Raw genomic sequence first — 11927 nt, 5'->3', positions numbered from 1 at the left:
CATACAATTAATAATTAAGCAAAACGCTTCCGAACATCATAATATCTTCAAACGACACTTATTCAAATTCGCTATTACAATAATAACTCTCATTCATAATAAGTATTCCAGCTAATAGAGCTTTTAATGAAAATGGTATGTATAAGCCGGGTTATTCAAATATACTTCCTTGAATCCTGCCGCACTCTTCCAATTTCACTATTGCAACTAATTAAAACTTTAGTTAAATCCGACACTGCCATTATACTTTTAGAAATAGCGGGTTAACCTGGTACTGAAGAGGAAAATCAAGGGATGCGTTTACACCGTGATGCCAAAGGAAATATTTTCATTATGTACATCATATTAATATAATTATGTATGTAGTATGAGAAGCGTTCTATCATATTGGACATTATCAGTTTATACGTAAAATTATCGAGTATAAATTTCAATTTTTTAATACCTTACTTATAACACCTATAGTAAGGTTTATAAATATAATATCTATCTATCTACTAGTAGAAATCGTTCCTCTATGGCCTATGCTTGCTCTATGCATTGCATGGAGATCGATTTTACGAACATGAAACTTATTTAAATTAGTCACGTCACGCTTATAAACTCCTTTAAAAAATATCTAACGTAAAAAAATTATACTTCACCAAAAAAAAGTAACCGTAAGATTTTAGGGTACCAGTTTCCATCATTAGCAGACATTAAGTCCTTGCGTTATGATACTAATTTTTACATTCAATGTAAAATGCAATAAACATAGGCAAATAGCTGAGCACGGTGTAACCAGCGCTCAACTTTTAGTTGGACGAAAACAGCGACTTAAATGTCTTCCTCCGAGCCAATTCCATAAGGTACTTATTTAGTCTGTTGACATCCTGATAGTGAATTCCGCGGTTACAGTACTTGCCAGTATAATGCACGCTATCTTTCCAATGCAAGACTCATTAAGATTTGAATATTTATAACGCTTGAATTTGCGGCTCCATTCCACGGTAATGTCATTTTTAAATTGCAAGACTGTTGGATAGAATGTCGCAACGTTTTCTCGATATTTTCTTCTCTGTTTCAATTAACTCGTGGAGTTTTTAAATGATAGTAACGAGGAAGGGAAAATTAAGAAAACAATTAAAAAACACTGTTATTATTCTTGAAATGTTAAGCTAAACAATAAATATACTACAGCTATAAAAACACAAAATGCTGCTCGCAAAATATAGTCAGATTACATAGTCATGTCATTAATACCATATTTAGCATGCACTCCCTATCACTTTGAATCCAGACTTTACCTACACTTAAGACATTCGATATCTACCTGCGTGTAATTTGACAAACTGTCACGTGGAATAATTCAATGGATCTCTTTGAACGTGCCGCTCAGATCAGACAGAACCGTGTCACGTAAGACGCCGTGTAATTACGACAAACCATGCTTGAAATTAATAGTTACATGGAAGTTGCGGTGTCGATCTGAATGTGACTTATCTTAGAATGTGTTCCTCATTGCGATTACGTAATAGGGTTAGTTTGTTATTATATTGTAGGTAAGTATTAGGATAATTGGTGGAAAATAATGAGTTTTAAGCTTAGTGTGTAATGTGTTCAGTTATGGCTTCATGACATTTGGTGGATTCTCTTATGTGAATTTTCTGATGGCATTCTAATAAGAAATTTTTTATGTGGTATCTTCACTTAGTAATAAATAATGGATTCAGCATAATTATCTTCTTAAGCTGGATGATGTGTCGTCAAACTATGTATGTATTTATCCTCATGATTAAATCTTCAGTAAAAAAGTTTGAAGCGTTTCTGAGAATTCTAAATTCATTAAAGCTGTAATAAAACGCGTAATCTGTTTTCATCAGAACCTAGCAAAGACAATTTTCTTAGCTAATATATTATGAATTCTTCAAATGTTATCTGTAAGAATTACAACGAAATATCAACAGGGCAATAAAAATATTTCGTGGAAAGGGATAATTCATCACCATTTCTGGAATTAAAAGTGTTTCAGTTGCTAATACTAAAGTATCTCAAGGGTCTACTAATTTACAATTACATATGGAACTTACGGCGCAAACATTAGTTCAATTCCCATATAGCTCGTTATACCCACCGACCAGGTTAGCAGGTATGTGGTCACGTGCGCGGCTAACATCATAAGTTGGGCAATTTGCATACGAACTTGTCAGGGATACCTGGCCATCAGACACACCTGTCAAGCCGCTCGAAAATTTGCTAATTATAAAGTGCACTTCCTACACAGAATGAGGTATATTTGGAGACTACTCCATCTACTTTACTAGTCTAAATCTCAGGTATCATAGGTATGATCTGAATAATTGTTACACTGTTAGATAGATTATCTATCGAGGAAGGCCTATAGGTAATACATATATAATCACGAAAGACCAATAGCAGCGAAGTAATGCGAGTAACACCGCAGGGCACAGCCAGTACATAGATATATTTGCATCCCAATAAATCCTCTTCCAATATTAGAACATAAATGACTAAGATATTGTTATAAAGAATCTGGGTTATGCGAATCCATAACAAAATATTATTCCTTCTCTATACAACGGCGTGAATAAATACAATTTGCAATTTAAATTATTGAAACAGCTTTTTTCTCTAGTATAATTAGCTTCGGTTAAGAGCGGTTGAAACCCGCTATATCCCTCCAGTGTATAAACTTTATTTAGGACATGCATATCAGTGTTATTTTAAATATAACAGGTTTTTATAGAAATGTAGGTTACATTGAATTATGCACTTGTCCTATTTGTGGGCATTTTGTTTATATTTAAAATTATTAACACCTTTATTATTGTTTATGTCATTTCTATATAAACAATAAGGATGGCAATTAAGCTTATCATTCTAGCTTTAGATTTTAGAATTATTTGTAGTGTAAAATAAACCTTACCAAAGGTAAGGTCTTAAAAAATTGAGTTAGACTCATTTGAGTGTTCCCCTCCACGGAAATCTTTAGTAAAAGGCGAAAGATTTATACGTTTTGAAGGGAAACCAGAGTGACGAAAAACTGGTCTTCGGGACTATATACGTAAGGGGAAAACATTTTTGATAGCGTGATCTAGAAGTCTTGTTTTCGACAAGAGTGACATCTAGCGGTGTGAATTGTAACTAAATTTGATTTTATCTGTTTCGTCTATCAATCCATACTTTATTAATATTATAAATGCGAAAGTAACTCTGTCTGTCTGTCTGTTACTCAATCACGCCTAAGCTACAGAACCAATTTTCATGAAATTTGGTATGGAGATATTTTGATACCCAAGAAAGCACATAGGCTACTTTTTATCCCGGGAAAATAACGCAATCCCGGAAATCCCACGGGAACGGGAACTATGCGGGTCTTTCTTTGACTGCGCAGGCGAAGCCGCGGGCGGAAACCTAGTGTTATAATAATGAAATAAACATTTTGAATAAGCATCTTAAAATATATTGATTGGTACTTAACTTTCTTGACAATATGCTTCTCACAGTTTCTCAGAAGAAATTCTAAATTAATATTAATGGAAATCAACTAGTATAAAATGCAGGTACATTAGGACGGCAGTATTAAAGTAGAACATAGAGGCTAGAATTGTTAAATATATTGTTCTATTCAATTATGTTGAATAATGTTCAGGAAGTTTAGGTAAAGCCTTCAATTGTGTGATACGAGTAGGAATATTGTCGTGTGCTGTTTATTATTGAATGTTCTGTATTCCTAATTAAAACTTGCTTTTGTTTAAGTAATATTTAACAAACTGTACCTTAGAAATACTTTGTAGCAGCTAAAGGCTTTCGATAAGGTATTTTAGAATGAGATAACCCCAAAAGAATAAATGAATAAGACAAAAATAAGGTCTTAATATAGGTATAGGTATAGGACAATTCAGCTTTCGTCTGGATTTTAAACACTTCATGTTTTGTATTATTTCATAAGACTTAACAGTAAACCATTTCTATATGCGCAATACGCGTAATGCTTAAACTTATCCAATCTTCAAGCAGAAAACGTTCCACTTTTTAATATAACAGCCCTCGCTAAAATGGTTAACTACAGAATTACAGTTCACTGAGTACCTTTATCCGCTAACTTTAATCCTATACACATATCATAAAAGTTAAGATTACCCAACGGTATAACTTAAACCATTTATTCAGATCAAAGGGCCCCATTCTAGGCAGTCGTTGCTAAGACATACCCTTCGCGTATAATAATTCAGGGTACCTGTATTGTAGGTAAACTTTTATGATCTTTTATTTTGTTTTAGTTATTGTTTGCTATTCTTACGATGCTTCATTGTGTACATCCATACTAATATTATAAATGCGAAAGTAACTCTGTCTGTCTGTCTGTTACTCAATCACGCCTTAACTACTGAACCAATTTGCATGAAATTTGGTATAGAGATATTTTGATATCCGAGAAAGGACATAGGCTACTTTTTTATATCCCGGGAAATAGGATAGGTTTTATCCCGGAAATCCCACGGGAACGAGAACTATGCGGGTTTTTCTTTGACTGCGCGGGCGAAGCTGCGGGTTGAAAGCTAGTTCTATATAAAAATATATTTGAAGTTGTTGATGACGTGCCCAAATTTGAAGTCCTGATAATTCTTCTGTAGAATCGAATAGGTCAGGTCAGTCAGCAACTTGGGCAAATATTAATCTTTGCTAAGATCTAAATTACAACTCAAACTTATATATAAGTTTAGTTTGAGTGTTATTAGGACAATAATAACGAAAGCAAACTACATAATAATATGTTTTACTATCACAGAAAACGTGGGCAGAATGTTGTGGGCAGAATGTTGTTTAATGTGTCTATTTTTACCTATATCAATAGAAGTATAATAGGCTCAATTGAAGTTCTGCTCAAATATTGTAGAGCCCCTTTACATGTAGGAAATCTTGTTTCATCGCTATGTAGTATTCAATGAGCCGGGTTCTGATTGAGTATTTGATTATTCTTAATTGCTGCGTAAATAATTTCTTGTACGTGTCATAAGCTTTCTAAAACCATAATGAAATCGATACTCAATCCAAAAACCAGGTTTATTTATGCCTTCAAAAATGTTGTAACAGTTACCCAACTAAAATTAGTAAAGTACCTAATCTATATTTAATTAATATTATAAAGCTGAAGAGTTTGTTTGTTTGAACGAGCTAATCTCAGGAACTACTGGTCCAATTTGAAAAATTCTTTCAGTGTTAGATAGCCCATTTATCGGGGAAGGCTAGCCTTCATGACATATAGCCTCTAGAGGCTATATGTCATCACCCAGACGAATGGCAGCTGCAGCTAATGCGGGTAAACCAGAAGCCACAGCTACTTATAATAATCCAGTAGAACAAATTAACTAAAATGAAAAAGTAATTAATAATTATTATCCTGAATATTAAACTCCTGTTAAACTAAGTAAAATAGGGAGTTAAGCTAGTATAAGATACATGAAGTGTGAATATTTTATATGCATAAACTTTGACTTCCTCGAATAGTATGTGACTTACAAAGTGACATCAAATAGCAATAAATGCTCGTTCACTGAAAATGTAAATTTCGGGATCAGCGATGTGATTATTTTGGAAGGTAAGATTTTCATTATAATATTATGCGTAGAAATTTATTTAAGGAGCATTTTTTATTTTAATCTATACTATCTGTACTAATATTATAAAAATGAAGAGTTTGTTTGTTTGTTTGAACGCGCTAATCTCGGGATATAGGATAGCCCATTTATCGAGAAAGGCTATAGGCTATATAATATCATCTCGCTAAGACCAACAGGAGTGAAGCACTCCGGGTAAAACCGCGGAGCATAGCTAGTATAATATATTATAGATAGAGTAAGGAATTAAAAATCGTATATGTCTAGATATGCTTAATTTTATTTATTGTCATAATAATACATGCAAACATACGGGAGATGTTATTGTAATAACTACGGGAACTTTTATAGATTCCATTTGTATCTATCTAAAATGCTAAAAAATCTTATGCTGAGTAATAATAGCTTACGTACCTACAGAGTGATTTTGTAGATAGGTCTGTACCATAAAATATTTGACGCTAGATTGAATAATGTTATTATAATTTAATAGCTATTCTGGTTTCATCTGCTTTGAACAGGAACAACTGTTGTTTGTGTCGTTTATATTATTTTATTGTAATATACTTTTTAAACTGTGCCTATTGTTAAATGTACATCTTAGAAACTAAATAGAAAACACACATCACAAAAGAGTAAAAATATCCTCAAAGTATGATCTAAAACACACATCCAGTTCCTACATCCAGTAACGAATATAGACTATGTACTGTATAGAGATCACGGGCCACCGCTTCGATTATGACGTCGAATTCTCACTACATTAAACAATTCTTACCGAACGAAGGCGCCGTTCAAATGACTAAGTTTCCGTACATTTTACCATTTGTTTGAAGGCAATTGAAGTGGATTGTTTTAATGTTGTGTTATGATATTAGTGGGCTTTACATGCTCTTAAGAGCTTCAGTTGGAATGGTAGGCACACTTACCTTATAACTTTATAGACCAACAGCCAATTTTTTATCTTCATACAAAAAGTATTACATTTAATACTACAAAAATATCAAGCATTAGTGTAACGAGTTGCTAACTAAACTTTCTTAAATGTAAGTACGGTAAGTTTGGAGTAAATTCCATCTTCGAAGTCATGTTGCTTGCCAAATAATTTTAGTTCGTGTAATGAAATTTTGGTTTCATATTTCGCTTATAGTATATATTTTTTTATACATTGTTTTTTAATACAATTTTTATTAAACAAATACTGAACATTTTCCAATTTTTAAAACCACATGAAAGTATGCAATATATCGACAAAAATATATTTTACGCTCGACCGTAATATATGCATTTATATTTAGAGATTCTTTCAGTTCTATATACTTTCTACTATGTATTTTTATGAAGATTCTTTTTTAGGGTTTTTATAAAAGTGAGGGATTATTCTTAGAATGTAAGTGGGGACTGATCTCAATTTTAAAAGTATAAAAACTAAGGTACACTTTAATCCTGAAATCTATACTTCCCTGTAACTTCGTTATAAAACAGAAACTTTTCATAAAACAGCTTTTTTGTGAAGTATAAAAATACTTAGGGTTTCATCAAATAAAACTTTTTTTACCGGATTCATTTTATCTATTTCATTATGGTATTTTCTTTTGTCTTAGATTAACACGAATAAAATGTAAATCATAGATTTTTTAAGATACATATATTTATATATTCTCTATGTTTCTTGTTCCTATTTTGAAACCAAGAAATTATTCTAAAATTTATATTCTGTGTAATGTTAAGCGTAATATTCGGAACGGCTGAAGCAAACTTTCACTTAAGTATTTCATAGGCGTATTATTAATATAAATAAGTAATAAGGAAATCTCAAGACAGCCTCGTGCCACTTAGTTTTGTTTAAGAAAATTTTCTCAAACAACGATATTCTAGGAAAGATTCGAATCACAATAAATAAACAAAAATATTTCGTATCTGTATTCAATACTGTGCCAAGTGAAGTAGAGAAAACGATTGCCAAATTAAGATATTTTATAAAACAGAACTTTTATACGATATTCATGATATTATAATAATAAAATTTCATGTCATAAAAAAATGGTATCATCCAAGATATAATTGTAAATCAGCAGGTAAAGCTACAAAAGGGAATTTATAATATTATGATACTACAGTGGCTCTAAATACCTATAGAGACTAAAATATGATTTAAAAATTATACTTTTGTACATGTTTTGTTTCGAAAATAATTTGCCAGAGCATGGTAAATTTCATTGTAAGAATTACCATGAATGTAATATTATTACTTTAACGATTTTATATTGTGAACGTAGCATGTAGGTATATACTGCAGTAACCATTTTTCAGTTAGCAGGTTTGCGTGGTTATAAGATGAAAAGTAAACAACGAAAGAAATATTATGTTTTTATCCCATATATAAAATTAAGAGAGAAATAATTTTCATTAGAAAAAGTGAATATCTTCACTTGGATTGATTCAGTAAATGAAAATAGAAAGGATTATTGACGTAATAATCATTTAAAAAACCATTTAAATACTAATTTAAATTAAACGCTCAAATACCAACAAAATTGTCATACATTGCGATCGAAATCTTACACTATAATAATTAGCTTATAACGTACATTTTTTATCTTTTATAACATAATAAGATTTCCTCATGAATTTCCCCAAGTATTGCGTTCAACCCTTCGCCATAAAGAACTTTTGATCTGTATGTACAAGAGGTGCGTTCAGTAATTTTCCACATGATTCGTTCGAGTTTTTCCCCAGTTTTTCGTAAGTCGAGTGCGGGTGATTGACCTGCGCGGAATTCCAATAAAACTTACATTCAGTTATCTGAACACTTGACTTAGGGGCTCTGAGCACCACTCGATTTAAACAGCTTATTTCGAGTAATCAATTATATTAGGAAAATAGTATTGGAAGGAAAATTCTGTTCATAATTTATATTATTATGTTAACAAGCGTAGGTGTAACTTGTAAGCCTTGGGTAATGATTGAGTATTCACGTTTCGAATAGTGAAAAGGTACCTATCTAATACGTACTTATATTAGGTACCTATTATCTAAACAGCAAATTTTATCGTTGTTATTTATCGTTGTTGCGAAAATATACAAGAATTATATATTGAAATGAATACAGTATGATTTGAGAAGAACTCATTATTGAATACATACGTTGTTAAAACCACCAAAAAGTTTTTGCGCACATAATATTATAACACATACCTAATATTATGATTTATGAGTAAGTAAAGTAAAAAACACTGCATAAATATTTCGTCATCTATGCCTTAACTAAACAAAGGAGCTGCGTTCAATTTATTATTGTTTAAGCTAGCTAAAACAGAAAATTGATGTATTTTTAAAGAAATTAAATTGAAACAAACGAACGATTAAAATTTCGTGATTCAATAAATTATAAACACAGAAACTCTTAATTAAATCAGGAAACTTCGGATCCATTTAAATAACTCCGTCAAATTTCAATCGTGGATTGTCCATAAACATTCAGAGGAAACTTTATTGAAATCAAAAGAGTCGGTTACAGGATCTGAGACATTTAAAGTTCACTGTTATTGTAGAGAAATTTCGATAATTTACAAAGTTCCTTCGCGGAAATACTTTTTTGTTTTACGAGTGACTGTATTGGGAAAGTTTTTTGCGTAATTCTTTTAGAATAGGGAATTTGACGTAGCTAAAGCCCTTTCAATACTTTTGGGAACGTCAAAGCGGCTAGAGTGGAAGCATCGAGCAATATGGAGTGGTTGCACCATCGTTTTGGAGAAAAGATAAAAGTTCTTTAGATAAACGTAGGTTGAGAACTAAAACATAAGAGTTTATTTATATTTGTAAGGAAATAGTTTCTTATCGTCTATTCAATAAATAGTGATAAAAATCGTATCGTAAAAGTAATAGGTATATTTCGTATTTAAATTATTTTCATATTAATAATATTATTAATTACATAATATTATTTTAACAAAACACGATCAAAAGGCAAGGAAATGCGCTAATTTACGTATACAAGCATGTTTGCTATTTCACAATTTCAGGCGCTATTCTTCGAGGACTTCTGTAGTATCAACAAAATTACATAAATCAATATCACTACATAGTATAAAACAAAGTCGCTTTCCCTGTCCCTATGTCCCTATGTCCCTATGTCCCTTTGTACGCTTAAATCTTTGAAACTACGCAACGGATTTTGATGCGGTTTTTTTTAATAGATAGAGTGATTCAAGAGGAAGGTTTATATGTATAATAAGATCCATTAAGTAGTGGAGAAGTACTGTTATTTTTGAGGTTTCTAATGTGATGTCGTAAAAAATTACATTTATTCCGCTTACATTGCAAACGCAGGCTGAACCCTACGAGTTTTATCAAAATAATGTACTAAGTATTATACACATTGAAAAGATCTACAGAAAAGTCCGCGATGGTATATGTCTATCTCTTATGGATAACCCACAATAACTTTTTTTTGTCATTTACTTTTTACGACAAATAATGGCTAATTTTCGAAGCGATTTTAACCAATACAGCATTAATCCTTAACCAATTAAATACCATGGATACATTGTTCATTTAATATAGATCTATATGGCCCTTTACACCGTATGATTTAAGTGAATTTTTTCGAAGATATTACAGATTTAAAAATTGCGGGACGTAGCGTTTGCGGCCGCCCGGCTATGTATTTTATACCCGTGCGATGCCGGAGCGGGCTATATTTTTATACCTATACAACGTTCACAATTTTTCTGTAGTGTATTTAGTATCAGCATTGCACCCGTGCGAAGCCGGGGCGGGTCGCTAGTACATAATATAAATGGAAACACAATATGTAAATTGATGATAATATTGTATTCTAATATTTTTTACTGTACATTTCCACGAAATCTCACCATCTCACACGGTAGGTACTCACGAAAAAAATGATACTGAAATTATCTATTCAATATGCTAGTATCTTCATCCCTCGTGAACCGTCGGACCCCATAAATTAGTCAGCTAAATTGACCGTCGTCAACAAACATAATGTGTCGACCTTTACACCTACGGTAGTTTCTATCCCTTCTTTTTATACACATTAGAAGGGTTAAATACAAAGAAACATTCTTAGAACGTAAAAACACAGCTCAGCGTATAAGAAAAACGAAATAATTATTATTTACTAGCTGCGCTTAACGGTTTTACCCGCATTGCTCCGCTACTATGTTTTTGCGTGTATCCGCGATAAATGGACTATCTAGTATCTATAAGTGAAATATTTATTTAAATCGGATCCGTGGTTCCTGAGATTAGAGCGTTTAAGCAAACAAACAAACTCTTCAGCTTTATAATACTAGTGTCAATTCACGATATTTAACAGAGTGGAATATCGTTTTTTCTTCAATCTCAAATTGTTCAAAAACCATATAAATAACTCAAAATAAGCAAGTTAAACGTTTACTAATGACCACTAAAAGGTACGGAACAAAATTGACGAATCTCTTTGATTGGTTGTTAAGTAGGACATTAATTAGGATTGACGAAGGGAACTTTTTAGGGATGGCCCTTCACGATGTAATTAATCGGTTCCCTGATTGGGGTTTTTAGCAGCTTTTATATTCCCATCAACCCTTGGAATGGGAACAAGTTTGAAATTCTAATTGGAGACTTGAGATGTTGTGAAGAAGTGATCATCTGTGATACGAGGGTTTCTAAGTACTTGGTTGAAATTATAATGGTTCTGATACTTAGTTTGGAATATAATACGGAAGATGAGGAAAGAATTTGAATGTATTTGATACTTTAAAAAAATTAAAATAACTCAAAATTCAAGGTGTAAAAGTGATGGTGATAAGATCCATTTTGAGTGATCTATTAATTATTATAAGGAGATATAACATATTTTTTCCATTACATGATTCTATATTAAATATTGAAAAATAGCATATAATTCTGTTCGTAATAAATTGCGTTTATTAATTATTCATATCATGTGAATTGTATTCCCTTTAAGAGTTGAAAGCATGTTAGAGTAATAAAAGTGATCAGATAAATAACACACGATTTTATATTTACTAACCAAAACGTCCTAACAAATACTTGGTATTATGTTAACCTACTTGTTGATAAAAGTGTAGAATATATTATATAAACAAAGTTTGGATAAGAGAAAAATTCTCGCCTGAACCCGTTCCTTCGGGACACTGTTGAAACTTATTGAGTTAAACTTATTTGATAAGCCAAGTCGGAGCTGAATATTTTTATTATATATACAATTTGATTTTCTTCTCTTACACTATATTTTATGCACTGCGAATGGAAATCTCGTTCAGAAACTGGTTA

General features: G+C 31.8%; 1 non-coding gene across 1 annotated transcript; it reads right to left on the bottom strand.

Moving 5' to 3' along the window:
- Positions 1 to 2918: 2918 nt before the first annotated feature.
- LOC149906915 (U5 spliceosomal RNA) lies at positions 2919 to 3036 on the bottom strand. Its single transcript, XR_016456970.1, has one exon. It is a non-coding gene; the product is annotated as a U5 spliceosomal RNA (small nuclear RNA).
- Between the last annotated feature and the right edge of the window lie 8891 nt (positions 3037 to 11927).

This window comes from Colias eurytheme, chromosome 7 (genome assembly GCF_061535395.1).
Source record: "Colias eurytheme isolate Ceu_HAF_F1 chromosome 7, ilColEury1 Martin Lab GWU primary, whole genome shotgun sequence".
NCBI lineage: Eukaryota > Metazoa > Arthropoda > Insecta > Lepidoptera > Pieridae > Colias > Colias eurytheme.
This window is presented reverse-complemented; position numbering and strand designations above follow the sequence as displayed.